The sequence below is a fragment of the Canis lupus genome, chromosome 4, assembly GCF_048164855.1.
Source record: "Canis lupus baileyi chromosome 4, mCanLup2.hap1, whole genome shotgun sequence".
Taxonomy (NCBI): Eukaryota; Metazoa; Chordata; class Mammalia; order Carnivora; family Canidae; genus Canis; species Canis lupus.
Genome location: NC_132841.1, coordinates 23342148 through 23360675, shown reverse-complemented (window position 1 = coordinate 23360675; position 18528 = coordinate 23342148). Strand labels below are relative to the sequence as shown.

Here is an 18528-nt window from a genome sequence, read left to right as displayed (position 1 = left end):
GGCGGTTTGTCCAGAGTCATGCAGCAAGGCAGAGGCTGAGTCAGACTCTCTCCCAGGTCCTCTGGCTCAGTGGCTCTTTGAACACCCCAGAAAAGGTCAGTGGTTTGCCCAAGGGCACATAGCTGGGGGCAGACCCAGTCCAGAACCAAGCCATCTGCTTCCTGACCAGAAAGTGGGCCCAGGCCCAGCAAGATGAACGTGAGTCCAGAAATCTCCACAAAATCAATTCAGAATGACGCAACAGGGTGACTTGGCTTGACTGAGAACGTGAGAAAAGGTTTAAGGGCTTGAACTGGCATCAACTCTGATCAGTCAGCAGTGCGGGGTGGCTTCTAGATGGGCTCTCGGATCGCACTGATAGGAGCATGGCGTGCAAGGCAAAAGAGGTGGCACATGCTCTCTGGCCTTCATCTCCCGTAACACCAGGCAGGCTGGGTACAGTTCTGGACTCTACCCCTTGAGAAAGACTGTTCATAGGAACGTGCCCAGGGGGACAAAGCAACATGATAGATCAGATAAAGAGCAGTAAGTGGGACCAGGGCATATTCAAAGGGATGTAGGGGATCCACAGGGAACTCGGTCTCTGGCTTACATAGGGATTGTTGTGGGAAAGAGTGCAGGCTGCCCAGAGGCCCGGGTGGCACCAACAGGCAGGTGGATTTCAGCTCAAAACAAGGAAGTTCTTGTCACATCAGAACAGCCCGGTGACAGGTGCCTCTCAAGGCAGCGTGAAAGGGGCTGAGTCCCTGTCACTGCAACTGATGAAGCATGGGACAGACGTCCAGCTCCTGACTCAGGTGAGGTCAACCTTCACTGACTTCCCCAACCCTGAGCAAACACCTGCTCCTCCCTGCCTTCCCAGGCCCGCTGAACCTGGCTCTGCCCTACCTGCCCCTTCCTGGCCTGTCTCCCTGTAGCTCCCTCGGCTCCACACCCTGGACTCTTTCCTCGAGGTGAAGTCCCCATGACGTAAGCGCAACCATTTTAAAGTGCACCTGTCAGTGGCATTCACACCTTCAGTGTTGTACAGCCGTCACCTCTGGGTGGTTAGGGAACCCCCACACCCCTGAAGCAGACCTCCCCTGCCCTCCGCCCCGACTTTGGCAATCTGTTTTCTGCCTTCACGGATTTGCCCAGCCTGGATATTTCATAAAAATGGAATCATATAGCATGTGTCATATAGTATGTGACCTTTTGTGACTGACCTCTCACAGCATAATTTTTTTGAGGTTCATCCATGCTGTAGCACGTACGACTGCTTCACTCCTCCTCACAGCTGATAAATATTCCAACAAAACCCACCTCCTGGGGATCCCTGGGTGGCACAGCGGTTTGGCGCCTGCCATTGGCCCAGGGCGCGATCCTGGAGACCCAGGATCGAGTCCCACGTCGGGCTCCCGGTGCATGGAGCCTGCTTCTCCCTCTGCCTATGTCTCTGCCTCTCTCTCTTTCTCTCTCTGTGACTATCATAAATAAATAAAGATTTTTAAAAAAATTAAAAAAAAAACCCACCTCCTTCAGCTCCCAGAGGGCACCATGCTTTTTCTCACCTCCACGTGTTTGCAGACTGTTCGCTCTGCCTGAAACTCTCCTTTTCCCGTGGTCACCTGGTGAACTCCTATCTGTACCTTCTTACCTTCCTTTCTTTCTTAAAAGATGTTATTTTATTTATTTATTTTTAAGGATTTTATTTATTTATTTTGGGAGGCACAGAGAAAGAGGCAGAGGGAGAAGCAGGCTCCTTGCGGGGACCCCGATGCGGGACTCGATCCCAGCGCCCTGGGATCACACCCTGAGCTGAAGGCAGCCTCTCAACCACTGATCCACTGAGGTGCCCCTAAAGATTTTATTTTTAAGTAACCTCTATGCCCAATGTAGGGCTCCAATTTGCAACTCGGAGATCAAGCATCCCATGCTCCACCTGCTGAGCCAGCCAGGTGCCCCTTTAGGTTTCTTTCTTGACTCCCAGGATAAACAAGGCCCCTCTCTCACGGGGTCCTAAGAGCATCTGTTCTCCTTCATGACCCCGAAGAAACTGCTGGCTCTTCTTTTATTTAATTTGGTGGATTTTGCTGCTGGTGTATCTCCCCTGCTAGACTGGAAGCCCCATGCGGGCCTGGGGCTTTCTTGCTCATCATTGTGTCCTCAGTGACTGGTACAACCTCTGGCACCCTCCAGGTGCTCAGACATCTTTTCTTCATTAAACACGTGAGCGGATTCTTCTGTCGAGCACCTGCTAGCAACTAAAAGTTTTATATACATCGGGGGTTCCCAGAGTCAAGGCAGTAGTGGCCAAGGTTGGCATCCAATAACTTTCCAGGTTGCTGCTGCCCAATCCTGCGGCCTCCTCAGCCCCTCTGGGTTTAGGGGTCTAGGGTGTGCCTCTCCCCAGGGTTGCTTATATGGAAGCCGGAGGAAATAGCTTAGCCTGCTAATTGGGGCGTTTCATGTATCACTGTGAGCAGCTCTATAAGGTCCCTTCTGAACCAGCCTGGCTCTTCCTGGTCCCCCTGGTCCCTGGGACCCCAGCTGGGTGTGGGGTTTTAGCGCAGGAGCCTGGGTTCCCAAAGGTTAGCCGGGGAACCGTTGTGTTCTTCTGTCCTCTTGTGGTCAGTCCTGAGATAGCAAGTGCCAGCTTCCTCGCCTTCCAGACGCTATGCGGCAACCGGTGGCCAGAGGGCAGGGTTCTCAACACTAACCCCCAACACGTCCCACACTTAACCCCAGCTTTTTAAAAAGGGAGATTATTTTTTAACAGCTTTATTGAGCTATAATTCATATGCTATAAACACTTCAGCCATTCGGAGCATGCCATCCAACATATTTTGGCATACTTCTACAGGTGAGCCACCGAAATCTAATTTTGGAGCATTTTCGGGGCTTCAAAAGAAACCCCCCATCCTTTAACTGTCACTTCTTCCATTCCCACCACCCCAGCCCCAGCCCTAGACAACTACTAATCTGCTATCTCTATAGATTTGTACCTTCTGGACATTTCCTATAAATGGTATCCGGCATATGGTGTTTTGTGACTGGCTTCTGTCACTTAGCACAATGTTTTCAAAGTTCCTCCACGGTGCAGCATGGATCAGAACTTCACTCCTCTTTATTGTAAAATCATCTCCTACCCATGGATATACCACATTTTATCTACGCATTCATAAGCTGATGAACATTCGGACTGTTTCTATTCTTGCCTATTATCAATAATGCTGTTGTGAACCTTTCTGCACAGATTCTTATGTTGGGCACATGTCTTTGTTTCTATCGTGTATATATATACCTAGGAGTGGGATTGTTTCTCTCTGGGTTTAACAATTTCAGAAACTGCCAGACTTCTCCCCACAGCAGCCGCACCATTTTACATTCCTACCCACAGCGTATGGTGAGGGTTCCAAGTTCTCCACGTCACTGCCAATGCTTGTTACTCATTTTTTAAAAAAAGATTTTATTTATTTATTCATGAGAGACACACAGAGAGAGAGAGAGGCAGAGACATAGGCAGAGGGAGAAGCAGGCTCCCTGCAGGGAGCCTGATGCAAGACTCGATCCCAGTATCTTGGGATCACGACCTGACTAAAGGCACACAGATGCTCAACCACTGAGCCACCCAGATGCCCCAAGGAGTGGTTTTAATAGCCTTTCCATAATTGTGGGTTTTCTTCTTTGATAGTACACCAGAACTTAAGAAGTGGTAAGTTTCTTAAAGATTAGTTGCTATGTGGAATCTGAAACTACATCCATGAATATTTCATACACTTTTATTAAAGACTTTTTTTTTTTGAGAGAGAGAGTATGCAAGGGGGGAAGGGCAAAGGGAGAGAGAAAATCCCCAAGACGACTCCTCTCTGAGTACGGAGCCTGACCTAGGGCTCGATCCTGTGGCCCTGGGACGACAATCATGACCTGAGCCGAAATCAGGAGCTGCCAGCTTAACGGACTGAGCCACCCAGGTGCCCCAGTATTGTCTTATTTTAAAATCCATGATCTATCTTGCACTGGAAATGGATCTTTAACCCAGGTATCATGCATCAGTCACTTGGAAGTGTTTGGTTTGCCGAATGGTGCAGATCTTCCAAAAGATAACACATCATTAAACAATGCAAAAAAAATCACATTTGTTGACATCGTCACTCATCTCATCAGAAAAGTTTTTAAATATTAGCAAGCTGTCAAGCCCACAGTGGTGGATACAAGTTTTCCAAATTTCTGACTTCTGCTTTACAGCTCAGATTCATCATTGACAACGAATGTGATCAATCATTTTCCCCTGAAGTGACATCTTGTTTTATTTTTCATCCTTTCCCCTATGATCCTGTTTTGTTTCTTAAATTCCACATATAAGTGAGATCATATGATAATTGTCTTTCTCTGATTGACTTATTTCCTTAGCATAATACCCTCTAGTTTCATCCGTGTTGTTGCAAATGGAAAGATTTCAGTTTTTGATGGCTGAGTAGTAGTCGGTCCACTGTATATATATATATATATATATATATATATATATATATATATATATACACACACACACACACCACATCTTCTTTATCCATTCATCCTTCAAGGGACATCTGGGCTCTTTCCATAGTTTGGCGATTGTGGACACACTAGTGCTACAAACATTGGGGTGCACGTGTCCCTTTGAATCACTATGTTTGTATCCTTTGGATAAATATACAGTTGTGCAATTGCTGATCATAGGGTAGCTCTATTTTAACTTTCTGAGGAACCTCCATACTGTTTTCCAGAGTGGCTGCACCAGCTTGCATTCCCAACCGTGCAAGAGGGTGCCCCTTTCTCTGTTGGTCACTCTTTCAAGTAAAAATGATATTCTGTGGACCAAGAGGCTAGTTTGCTTCCAACTCAGACAAGCTCACAAGTGCGTTTCCCTACAGCTGTCCACGTAGTTATCAGCCCAAGTGTTCTAGACACGTGGCCAATCTCATCACACAGAATATTAAAAGTCAGGCACTCACGGGCAGAGATTGAAAGAAATTGACCATTTTTAGGGGCGCCTGGGTGGCTCAGTGGTTGAGCATCTGCCTTTGGCTCAGGGTGTGATCCTGGGTCCCGAGATTGAGTCTTGCATCAGGCTCCTGGCAGGGAGCCTGCTTCTCCCTCTGCCTGTGTCTCTGCCTCTCTCTGTGTGTCTCTCATGAATGAATGAATAAATAAAATATTTTAAAAAGAAAAGAAATTAACCATTTTTACTGTTTCACCAAGGACACTCTTGAATGATGCTGGCATTTTTTTTGTCACTGAGAGTGTGTGTCTATGCAGGATACAGTGGCGACCTCCAAGTTTGGGGCCACTGCTTTACTTCCTGCTGAGGTTTCAGCAGTTTGACCTGCCATGGCTTCTGCATCATCAAATGTCCTCGTGGTGAGAAAGGCACTCCCTTAGTACTGCCCCATAGGGTCTCAGGGATTTCACTATAAAATCTTCCATGCAGATAATAGAACTTATGTATACATATAATTTTTTAAAAAAAGAACAGTATAATGCCCCAACTAACAAGTAACAGAAAAAGAAAGTCATAGAAAATGTATGTGCATCTCACCAGCAGACACGAGGTGATGCAAGGTGGCCGCCACACACTCATGCCACATCAAGCGCATCACACATGCCCCACCACAGATGCAGGTGGCTTCAAGGATCCTGTTTTGGGGACCTGAATCCCATTCGGTTAGAGCTGTGATTTTTCTGAAATGGCTAAAACTCCCAGGGGCGTTGCCTATGAAAAAAATATAGTCTCTCATTAATTTGCATCCTCAGGGTATGATTCAAAAGGTGCAAAAGACCACCTTGTATTTAAGTGTGAAATGCAAGTGTGAAATGGAGTTTGGATTTTTCTACTGACGTGAATATCTGAAGAGACTCTTGAAAATCAGGAGAGGACGCTGGAAACAACGTTTCTGTCTCAAGGGGGCAGCCCTGAGCAGTGCAGGGTCGGCCTTGCTGCCTAGCCCCAAATGCCTGCAGTGGGTGGGGGGATGGGGTGACTGGGTGACGGCACTGAGGAGGGCACTTGACAGGATGAGCATTGAGTGTTATACTATATGTTGGCAAATCGAACTCCAATAAAAAAATATACAAAAAATAAATTTAAAACAAAACAAAAACCCCACAAATGCCTGCAGTCCCTCTCCCTCATCATTGCGAGGAGCCAAGAGACCAGCACGGACTCCACACTTGCCACAGGGGCTGCTTCCCTGCAGGAGCCCCTGCCTCAGATCCAACCCCAGGGCCCCCAGGACCTGCTGCTCACCCAGAGTGTCTCAGTCCTTGGAGGCTGCTGACAAAGTGCCCAGAGTGGGGGGCTGATGAACAGCAGAAATGTATTTCTCCCAGTACCAGAGGCTGGAAGTTCCAGATCCAGAAGCCAGCATGGTCACGTTCCAGAGAGGCCCCTCTTCCAAGATGCAGACTGTCGATGTCTCATCATAGACTCACATGGAGAAGAAAAGCACCAGGAAGGGGATCCCTGGGTGGCGCAGTGGTTTAGCGCCTGCCTTCGGCCCAGGGCGCGATCCTGGAGACCCGGGATCGAATCCCACGTCGGGCTCCCGGTGCATGGAGCCTGCTTCTCCCTCTGCCTATGTCTCTGCCTCTCTCTCTCACTGTGTACCTATCATAAATAAATAAAAAAAATAAAGAAAAGCACCAGGAGGCTCTCTGAGGTCCCTTTTATAAGAGCACTGGCTCCATTCGCGAGGCCTCCACCCTGATGACCGACCTACTGCCCCAAGGTCCCACCTCCTAATGGCATCACATTGGGGGTTAGGATTTCAACATGCGAATTTGGGGTAGACAGGAACGTTGTCTATCACAGAGGGTGACTGAGGCCAGGCTGGGGCCAGGGGAGGGTCCCCCAGGGAGCAGTCTGTGACTTCAGGCTGGCTGCCTTTGGTAACCTCTGCTGTGTCACCAAGGGGCGGCGCCATGGTGAGGGTGCTGGCCTGGAACTGGGTGCTTGCAGGCACATCTGCTGCACAGCATCTGCGTGACTTGATCTTCAAGAAGCTGTGGAATGTCAGGGCCTCTGACGGCCTGGACAGCCAGAGAGGTAGCAGAGAACGGAGTCCTTCCAAACTCCAGAACTGTTCCTGTCCTCAGGGTGGCGTCCTCCAGGTCCAGCCTTATCTCTCCAGGGCCCTGCAGGTAGCATATTCTCTGTCTCCTCAGGGCCTTTGTACATGCTATTTCCTCTGCCCCCAAACCCTTTCCTACCTGCTGCACTAGCCTGATAACTCACCTTCCAAGTCTCACCTTAGATACCACCTCCTCTAGGAAGCCCTTCCTGACCCTCCTAAGTCTGAGTCAAGTGCCCTGGCAGCCCTGTAATCACCCATCAGAGCATTTATCTCTCACTCTCCCTATTCCTGGGTCTGTCTCCCCACTAGAGCTGTGAATCCACAGAGGGCAGGTCAGCTCTAGTTCTCTCCTGCATCCCCACAGGCCTGACACAGGGCTGGTGGTCATGGTTAATAATATCTAGGAACTGATGGATGACGCCAATGAATGGTGTAAACTGGAAGGTGTGGAGTGACTGCATTGCATCTGGAGGGACCAAGGGGAGAGATGCTGTGGGCAGCAGCATGTGCAGCTCAGAGAACGAGATCCTACAAATTTGGGGGACTGTGGGAGACTCAGGGGAGGGAAATGGCCCAGTGGTCTCATGCCTGGCTCCTGGCCAGTGTAAAGAAAAAGGAGCAGCAGGAAGAGCTCCCCTGAAGGAAGTAGGGTCTCTGGGGGTGGGAGATGGGGAGTTCAAGGGCCAGGGCCAGAGGAAGAGCCACATTGAGAGGGATGGTTGCAGGGGCAGGGATGTTGCTGGGGGTGGGGGGCTGTAGGGGGAGAGGCAGGATTCAGGATGGGGCAGGGAACCAAGGACTCTGGGACCCAGGCCTAGACCACAGGCTTGAGGAATACCCAAAGCTGCCTTCTTCACATGAGCCCAGGGGCAGGCCTCGTTAGTATTTCTAACTCTAATATAAAATCCAGGGGCCTCAACTCCTTCATTTTAGGGATGAGTGTGAAACGGGGACCCAGGGATGGGGTGACTGGGCCAGGGAAGCGGCAGGCCCGCGGCAGGGCCTCTGAGCAGCAGGGAGAGGTGGGGACAGGGTGGAATTCAGGCCTCCGCCTCCTTCCTCTCTGGGGTGGAAGGTGCGAGGTGCCCGGTGGTCCTCAGCACTTCTGCAGGCCTCGGCCTCAGCCCCATTTGACAACCCAGGTGGCCGAGGGGTGGGGGGGGCTTTCCCCGAGGTGTGGTGGGCAGTGCAGAGGAGCTCCGGAGAGAGTTCCTGAGGAGGGGGAGCCCGGGTGCTGCCGGAGGAGGTGGCCCGGGAGGGAAGGAGGGAGGGAAGGAAAGAGGGAGGGAGGGAAGGAGGAAAGGAGGGAGGGAAGGAGGGAAGGAAGGAGGGAGGGAGGGAGGGAGGGAAGGAAGGAAGGAGGAAAGGAGGGAAGGAAGGAAGGAGGGAAGGAAGGAAGGAAGGAAGGAAGGAAGGAAGGAAGGAAGGAAGGAAGGAAGGAAGGAAGGAGGAAAGGAGGGAGGGAAAGGAAGAAAGGAGGAGGGAGGGAGGGAGGGAGGGAGGGAAGCAGGGAGGGAGGCAGAGGCGCGCTGCTGGCGTCCGCGGGATGAGCCGGGGCTGCGGGAAGGGGCGAAGCGACCGGGCCGCGTGGGCGCCGCGCTGTGGACGCGCGCAGGTGTCGGCCCCGCCGCGGGCCTCCGGGGGGCCCCACCGCCCAACCCCGGGCCCCCCACCCCCACCCCCACCCCCACCCCCAGGGGCGGCCTGAACCCGAACGTGCAGGCCCTCCGCGCGCTTTCGGATCCTCTTTCGCTTCTCCTTCCTTGGAGAGCCGACTGCGGGGTCCGCGGGGACGACCTGAAACTGCGTTTCGAAAGAGGATGAGGATCTGGGCGCCGGGGGTCTTGCGCAAGGGGCGGGGCGGGGCGGGGCGGGGGGAGGGGAGGGGAGGGGAGGGGGGGAGCGGGGTGTCCTCGGAGCGAGCGGGGCCCCGGCGGGAGCTGCCCCAGAGCCTCCGCCCCCGCCCCCGCCGCCCGCCCCGAGCCCCGGAGAAGTCGGGGCCACGCTCCCTGCTGGGGGGCGGGGGGCGCCTGGCGGGCGGGGGGCGCTCAGCCGCGCGGGGAAGCCCAGGAGTTGCCGGCTCTGTTTTATTTTACGATGAAACTATTTTGGGGGGCGCCTGGGGGCTCAGCGGCTGAGCGTCTGGCTTCGGCCCCGGGCGTGAGCGGGGTCCTGGGATCGAGGCCTGCCCTGCGGGGAGCCCGCTTCTCCCTCGGCGGTGTCCCTGCCCCTCTCTGTGGGTCTTCATGAATAATAAATAAAATCTTTATTTTTAAAAATTCAACCGCTTAAACTTGTAAACGTGAAATTCCAAGTCTGACTTTCTTCTTTCTTTCCTCCTTCTTGCCCAAGGTCACCAGAGAGTTCGTGGGAGAGCAGGGACCCAATCCAAGCTTGATTCCGAGGCCGAGTCCGGGGCCCTCTGGCCAGTGCTCGGGGTAGCAAGACAGTGGACTGCCAGGACCTCTCCCCTGCCTTCTTCTTTCTTCTTCCTCTGGACAAATTTTTCTTTCTTTCCTTTTCTTTCTTTCTTTTTTTCTCTCCTTTCTCTTTTTCTGCTCGTGTCTCTTTTAACAGATATTTCCTGAGGACCTATCATGGGCTACGGGATGTTCTGGGCCCAAGGATGTGTCACTGAACAGACATGGTTCCTGCTTCTGCGAAATCACTGTGTAGTGAAGGCAAGTTGACAAATAAGTGGGAAAACAAGTGCATAACTATTAATTGTAGTAAGGATTCTGAAGGCTTGGTGTGCATCATATTTTTTTTGCATGCAAATGCATGCAATTTTCTATATTGCACATGCGTAGGCTTATTTTTCATTTCTTTAAAGATTTTATTTATTTTTAGAGAGAGAGAGACAGAGAGAGAGAGAGAGAGAGAGAGCATGCACAATTCAGGGGAGGGGCAAAGGGTGAGGGAGAAAGAATCTCCAGCTGAGCACAGATCCTCCTACCAGCCCGAGATCATGACCTGAGCTGAAATCAAGAGTCCTCTGCTTAACTGACGGAACCACCCAGGTGCCCCATATGTAGGCTTTTAAAAAAACACAAGGATCATATACAATACATGCTGTTCAGTATTTGTCTTTCTTACTTAAAAATGCATGGTGGGAAATGTTCCCAATTGGCAGGCACATGCAGGCTACCTTGTTATTTTTGGTGGCAGCATACTATTCTAACCTAGAATTGTGGGGCTGCTATATTAAGGACTTGCCACAGATTCTTGGAGTTCCTGGGGTCCTAGGATTGGCCTCAGGGATGGCTGGAGAGGGCACCGAGTGGGGTTTGTGGTCTGCCTCTCTTTAGCTAGCGCAGCCCTCCTTTGATATGTATCCTCCACCCTGGCTTCATATAAGTCACCTGAAAGCTTTTTAAAGCATTGAATCAGGGGGATCCCTGGGTGGCTCAGCAGTTTAGCACCTGCCTTCCGCCCAGGGCATGATCCTGGAGACCCAGGATGGAATCCCACATCTGGCTCCCTGTAGGGAACCTGCTTCTCCCTTTGCCTGTGTCTCTGCCTCTCTCTCTCTGTGTCCCTGCCTCTCTCTCTCTGTGTCCCTCATGAATAAATAAATAAAAATAATAATTAAAAAAATAAAAAAATAAAGCATTGAATCAGGATCTCTAGGGTGGGCTTGGGGAATGCATGTATTTTTTTTTTTTTTAATGAGTTCCTCAGATCTGTCTAAAGTACCACCAGGACTGAGAAGCGCTGTGCTATCGTGGGGTGGGTTTGGGGGTGGTCCACATGAAGATTTTGAAAGCCAGTGACCTCAAAGGAGGACATGGAGTCCTCACAGCAGGTTAGGAGCAAAGCAGCGCTGGGGTTGGAAGTCTTGCTGCCCACTCCAGGGCTCTTCCCTCTCAGATCACCTTTTCTGCAAATTTCCAGTGTATTTGCAAATTTCCCTGTCTTTGAATTCAGACATCACAGGTAAAGACAAGTGTGTTTTCTTCCTTCTTTTTAATTAAGATTTACATTGCTATTCCAAATATTAAGGCAATAAAGTTCTAATAAAAATAAAAAGATGTACATGGGTAGGCAATTCACAAAAGTAATCCAAAAGACCTATTAAAACGTGAAAAGGAACCCCAAGATAAAGACGCACAATTTATTTATTTATTTATTTTTTTAAGACACACAATTTAAACCAAAGATGATATGTCCTCCCACCCATACCATTGGCAAAGATGAAATGCTTAATGCTACAAAAACGTGGGGAAGTGGGCACTCCCCTTAAAATCATACCCATCCAATCATCTAGAGGGGATTTGGTAATACAGATTAAAAACATTAAAAAAAATACATTCTGTTTGCTCTAGCAATTCTACTTCTAGGAAAATGCATGTGCTAAGTAAGATACATGTAAAATATGTTATTTGTTACTCTTAAAATAATTGGAAAGAGCAAAAAGATCCAAAAATAAATTATTCTGCATCCCACTGTGGAACAATAAACAGCCATCAAAAAGGATGCATCTGAGGGTGCCTGGCTGGCTCAGTTGGTGGAGCATGTGACTCTTGATCTTGAGGATGCGAGCTCAAGGCCCACTTTGCGCATAGAGTCTACTTTTTAAAAAAAAAAGGTTGAAAAAAAGGATGAGTCTGACCTATGGATGTTGATATGGAGAAATGGATATATTGATAAAAATCAAGCTTCAAAATGGTGTTTGGATATGGTCTAATTTTTGCATAAAATTAAATATATGTGTATATTTGCATATGTACACATATTCATGTATATGTGTGTATATAGGTGTGTATGTATGTACATTTATGTATGATTGTGTACATATGTGTGTATGAATATATGTGTGTATGTGTAGACGTGTGTATGTATATGTATGATTCCGTGTGTGTATGTGACTAAGAGGATACTAACACTGGTTATTTCTGAGCAGTAGAATTACAGAGTTCTTTTGCTTTGTACTTTCATACATATCTATATTGTTAAACACAAGGAATACATAGTTATTAGAGAAAATTCAGAAAAATAGAATAAAGAACCCAAGTTCCCTTTGGTTCTATCCCACAAAACCTATGGCAGGACCACTTTAGCTCATTTGCCTCTGTTTTTTTTCCCTGTGTCTTTTTTATATAGCTGTTGTCATTTGGCATTAAAAATTTCACATCCCATTTTTTTTTCCGCCTTGCATTTTAATGTAAGCACATGCCTCACCATGAAAAACCCTTCTCAAATGGCACCGTTGGTGGCTGTGTAATATTCTATGACTGTCTCGCCGATGTTCCTTATCATTTTCTTCCTGTCGGACATTTGGGTCATCTCAGACTTTCTGCTGTTATGACTAATGCTGTAATGAGCATCTTTGTCATAATGTTTTTCTAAAGCTTCTAGGCTTAGGGTCAGTTCCCAGCAGTTGAATTAGTGGGCTGAAGGAAGGAACACTTTTTAAGTCCTTGGCACTCATTGCCAAATTGCTCTTTGAGAGGGTGGACCTGTATCCCCTACACCAGCCATGCAGGGGGCCCACTCTTGAGAGGCAATTTTCTATATTATTTTCAAATAAGACTGTTTCCTTTTCTGAATCTTTGCCCCACAAACACTCATTTTCCCCCTACCCCTGTCCTCCCTCCCTATGGTTTCGTGGACAAAGCAGGGTACCATGGGTTTAAATCACGACTGACTCTGTGACTAGCTGTGTGACTTGGGGAAGTCACTTGACCTCCCTGGACCTCCATATTCTTCCTCTAGTTCCTGTCTTCCTTCCCATGTGGCTGGAAAGATAAAGCACCTGACCTTGGAGAGTGTTACTCTCTTTCTTCTCTGGGACAGCGCCAAACCTTGTCCTCCAGGGATCTGGCAAGAAAGGCTCTCTTGGTTTGTGAAGGATATGTCCTGCTGCCTTTCCCAGAACCAAAGCAATTGCTCTCCTTCAGGCCTTCCTCTCCTGGGAGAGAGAGCAGGGACGTGTTGGCTCCCAGGCAGCTTTGTCTTTCTCTTTCTTGTAAACCAGTATAGAGAAACTGCAAGTGACCTTCTTCCTCCTTGGCCTACCTGGAGACTGAAAGGTTCCTACTGAAGATTCAGGGTAAAAAGCACCAGAATCCCTGGATGTATTTACTTGTTGAGACATGTTTGCATTCATTAGACCATTCATTTAGTCACACATCCCACTAGGGTTAATGGAGGCCTCCTTCTGGGTGCCTGCCTTGCTGCACTCTGAGAAATACCAAGGCCTCTGCCCTGTAAAGTGACATGTTGAGGGAAGCAGGGTGGGACTATCACAGGCTTCCGATGGCCCTTTCCATCAAGTTTGGACTGCTTCAGCCTGCAGAGCTCTGAATGATCAAGTCCACCTCTACCAGATACCTGGTGTTCCTGGAACCTCTGCTTGGAAGGCTTCCATGTTCTGCCCTCTTGGCCAGGCTGTTGCTTATCCAGGGTCCCAGCTTAGCTCTACCTTCTCCCAGAAGCCTTCTAGGACTGTCCAGCTTCAGACTGAGCAGCCCCCATGTGTTTCCAAGGCAGCCCTTCCTTTTAAATCTGATCACACATTCTATGACCTTCTCTTGTTAGTCATCCCATCAGACTATAACCTCTTGAGGGCAGAGATTATATCTATCTTACTGAACCTTCCATCTATTTTATCCAAAACAATGCTCTGCATACAGTAGACACTCAAAAAATATTGGGGGGGGGGGATAAGTGTATAGAGAACCAAGGCAATGTGAAGTGAAACCCTCTGAAAGGTACGGCTCTCCAGCATGCTGTGGAAGCCCAATGGTGCTGAAAGAAGTGGGATGTGAATTGGCTTCACAGAGTAAGCAGGAATCAGATGAGCAGATGGGGAGGAAAGGCATTCCTGGTTTAAAAAAAATATATTGGCACAAGCAGAGACAAGATGGCGGCATAGCATAGTAGGTGTGAGGTTATCTGGTTGGCTGGGTGGAGGGCTTTGACAGGGAGTGCGTAAGAAAGGTGGGCATTGCAGATTGTGGGCACAGAGGCGGAAAGTGAAGGGGGCACTCTGGAGAGCAGTGAGAGATGCGGGGAGAGGAATTGAGTGTTGGCTGCCAGGGAGATGGTTTGGCTCTGGTCCTATGAGCAGTAGAGAGACAGCAAGAATTACTGAGCAAAAAGTAGCAGCAGAGTGCGGTGTCATGTGGTATGATGGGCCCAGCTCTGTACAATGAGCCTGAAGACCTGGGTTCAACTCCATTTCCACCTAGCTTTCTGGCCCAGCAAATCTTTTTCATTGCCCCAAGACTCATTTATTCAACAAAAAATGTTGACCTCCTTCATACCAGACACTGTTCTGGGCTCTTGGAATTCAGTGACAGTGAGGGTGGACCCAGTCTCTGTTCTCACAGATCCTTCCATTTTTCACAACTGGAAAGCCTGCAGGGAAAACTATGCCATGAGTGTGGATGATGACTAATAAAATTTTCCCTAATGTCTGTTAAAAAAAAAAAAAAAAAGGGCACCTGGGTGGCTCAGTTGGTTAAGCACCTGCCTTTGGCTCAGGTCACGATTTCAGGGTTCTGGTGTCATTGGGCTCCCTGCTCGGTGGGGAGTCTTCTTCTCTTTCTACTCTGCCCCTCCCCTCTGCTGGTGCTCTCTCATGCTCTTTCTCTCAAATAAATAAATAAAATCTTAAAAAAAAAAAAAGAAGAAGACTGTATGGTCTTGGTAGTATCAGATGGGATAGCTTATGTGAAGCCATTTGTGATGGCTGTAGGAAATGATAATGAAGATGATGGTGGCCTCTGAGATTTAGGGAGTCCCCGAAAATGGAGTGGGGGATGGACGGGGCAGAGAGAATGTATAAGAAGGTCATCTCTTGGTCCCTTTGGGACTTGAGTGAGAATCTCTTGAAGACAGGGCTCCGCTATGCCTTCCTCTCAGCAAAGGAGTTGGAAGATATGATTTTCTGTGTCAACACCAGCCCACTGATGTCTCCCAGCCCAGGAAGAAGGCCTAGCTTGTTTCTCAGTGAGTCCTTTTGTCTCTAAACCCAGATCAAGTGTTTTAGAGATATGGAGAGAACAATGAGGATTGTTACCAAAGGAAGCACAGCTTTGGGCAGAGATTGGCTTCCTTCTGGCCACGTTAGGACCCACCCTAGGTCCCTTCCAGAACTTCACTGGCAAGGCCTGGCTTCCTAGGGAGTCAACCACCCCCAAGGCCTTTCAGGGATAGTAACACATCTGCTGCCCAAACTGGATACAAACTATCCCACTTCACCTCTGTCTTTCTAGAGCCCCGTCCCCAAAGGCCTTTGTTCCATCCCATTAAAAACCTGGAGGTGAGAGTGCTTACCTGGGGACCAGGGAAGGGTGAGATGTCAAGTTGCCTGGAGCTGATTGTGGGCCAAAGGGGCACAGAGTTATAGGAGATGTGTATTTGTCTTCCTTACATTTTTCTTGTATTTTCCAAAATTTGTTTCCAATTGAGTATGCTTTTGAGAATTATTTAAAAACTACATTTTTCTTTGACAGGATATATAAATAAATGAGTGAAAAATTAAAATATAAAGGGGATGGATTGTTTCCACATCATGGAGGCTGAGATTTGGGGCTCAGTGCCTGGCACATAGTAGAGGCTCAAAGTGTTGGTTGAAGGAGTGGCAGGGTGGGCCCCTCCTTTCTCACCACCACCCATTTGTCCCTGGAGCATTTACTGAGGAGTACCATGCTCTAGGAGCTTGGGATCCAGGCATGCCTGGGTTCCCAGGCTGGAGGGGGAGGCAGCTGGTACAGGCATTGCAGCCCAACCCAGGTTGTCCCATGCATCATGGGGGATGTGGTCTCCTGTGGAACTGAGGAAGGTCTTAAAAAATTGAGTAATGAGTATGCCTGGGTGGCTCAGAGGTTGAGCGTCTGCCTTTGGCTCAGGGCATGATCCCAGGGTTCCAGGATTGAGTCCCACATCGGGCTTCCTTCAGGGAGCCTGCTTCTTCCTCTGCCTATGTCTCTGCCTCTCTGTGTGTCTCTCATGAATAAGTAAATAAAATCTTAAAAAAATAAAAACTGGGTAATGCTGGAGCTGGATCATGAAGGATGGGTAAGGAGCTTGTTGGACTGGGGAGAGAGTGCAAGCATTCCAGGCCATGGACCCATATCCTTTTGCTCCTTCATTTATTTACTTGCTCATTCTTCACATAATGCTTGTCTGTGGCCCCAAACTGTCACTGCCTCTGTATCTGGAGAATGTTTCCAGAGCACCTACTATGTGCCAGGCCCTGACCCAGTGGCTGGAGATACAGCAAGATTGTCTCTGCCTCCATCATACTTATATTCAAACAGGCTGGCAGAAAGTAAACCTATGCTACAACTCCAAAGATAAGGCCGAGAGGAAAGTGCTGACAGGTGACAGGTGAGGGTGGAAGCCATTCTGGTTGAGGTCATAGGGGAGCAGACTCTAGAATGAGTATCTGGGGGAGGAATGCTCTAGGCTGAGAGAAGAACAAAGGGCAACTCCCTCCCAGGTGGGAATGAGCTGGGTGTGTTAGAGGAGTAACAGCAGCAAAAAGCCACTGGAGGATCCCTGGGTGGCACAGCGGTTTAGTGCCTGCCTTTGGCCCAGGGTGTGATCCTGGAGACCCTGGATTGAGTCCCATGTCGGGCTCCCAGTGCATGGAACCTGCTTCTCCCTCTGCCTGTGTCTCTGCCTCTCTCTCTCACTGTGTGCCTATCATAAATTAAAAAAAAAAAAAAAAAAAAAAAAAAGCCACTGGAGAATTTAGAGCAGGGAGACAGTAAGGGCTGATGGATGTCTTAAAATATTGTTTTGATGAGCACTGGGTGTTATGTTGGCATAACATGTTGTTGGCAAATTGAACTCCAATAAAAAAATAAAAACAAAAACAAAAAAAACAAAAGCCAAAACTCTCCAAATGATGCCAGTTAGTATGTTCAGTTTATGCAAATTAATCATGTTTATACCTATAATACATGCATTTTTCATTATGTGTATTATGCTTCAATAAAAAGGTTTTCTTTTAACTCAAAAAAAAAAAGATTGTTTTAACAAGGCAAAACACTTTTCCCCAAGAGGCACTCTTTATTTATTTATTTGTTTATTTTAAAATTTTTTTCCAACAGGCACTCTTTAAAACATATTTGAAAGATGTGCCTGGCTGGCTCAGTCAGAAGAACATTCAACTCTTAATCTCAGAGTTGTGAATTCAAGCCCCACATTGGGCATACAGTTTAAAAAAAAAACACTGAAATTTTTTATACCATAAATTTAAAAAATTTGAACTTGCAAATGATGCATTTTGTCACTTGCTATATGTTATAGATTTCTTTTTGGTAGATATTTTTAAAATATTGTTTCACCCAACTTTGGGGCTCCAGATATAACTCCTTTGACTTAAGAAGAATGTCTACCCTCAACATGCCGTCACTGCAGTCAGCCAAGACAGACTTGCTTTCCATCAGAAAGCCTCTGACTTTATTTATTATTTTTTATTATTTTTCACTTAAATTTGTTCTTTAACTCACTTGCCATCTAAGCAACACAGTACAAATAACTAAAGAGCCACAATGCAAATTTATCATAGATGTACAACAGATAATGTAATCCTACCAGTGATCTGGATCTAAATGTCTAAAAGTCCTGGAGGAAAAATATAATGAGCACTCCTTTAACAAGCTTTTTTGTTTAAATTATCTTTGGAAGGGCAGCCCCGGTGGTGCAGCGGTTAAGCGCCGCCTGCAGCCTGGGGTGTGATCCTGGGGACCCGGGATCGAGTCCCGCATCCATGGAGCCTGCTTCTTCCTCTGCCTGTGTCTCTGCCTCTCTCTCTGTGTCTATGAATAAATAAATAAAATCTTTTAAAAAAATTATCTTTGGAAGTGTAAAAACTGCTGTTATAACTAACTCCTAAACATTTATGACTTACCTGTGACATTCAGAGGAACATCTGAATTGCGTCATATGATTTATCCTTACTAAAAACTTTCCACTCCTAAAGATAACTTATGGATCAAAATTATTTTCCTTCTAAGCAAGTAACAGGCCCCAACTAATGGTCATTGAAATTTCTAAAGCTCAAATACTGACTTCACTTTTTGTTTAATTTTTTTTTTTTAAGATTTTATTTATTTACTCATGAGACACACAGAGAGAGGCAGAGACATAGGCAGAGGGAGAAGCAGGGTGCCTGCAGGGAACCTGATAGGAGACTCAATCCCGGGACCTCAGGATCACCCCCTGAGCCAAAGGTAGATGCTCAACCACTGACCCATCCGGTGCCCCTAACTTCACTTTTTAAAATTCTAATAAGCATGTGTGCCCATGACGGCCTCTTTGCTTCTGAGCTCTGAAGTTGAGAGATTGCAGGGGGCTTGTGGGGCCCTTATTTCTGCCCTGGTTGGTGTGCTGAGGCACCCAGGCTCTGCCTCCAGGTGCCTTCTCAAACTGCCCTTTGTTGCATGGGGCAGTGCTCCACAGAGGATGTGGTTGG

General features: G+C 47.9%; 1 long non-coding RNA gene across 1 annotated transcript; it reads right to left on the bottom strand.

The window, feature by feature from the left end:
- Positions 1–3743: 3743 nt before the first annotated feature.
- On the bottom strand, positions 3744–8251 carry LOC140631991 (uncharacterized). The gene is made up of 2 exons (XR_012029508.1): positions 6269–8251; positions 3744–5734 (listed from the first exon to the last, which is right to left on the bottom strand). It is a non-coding gene; the product is annotated as an uncharacterized lncRNA (long non-coding RNA).
- Positions 8252–18528: the final 10277 nt, after the last annotated feature.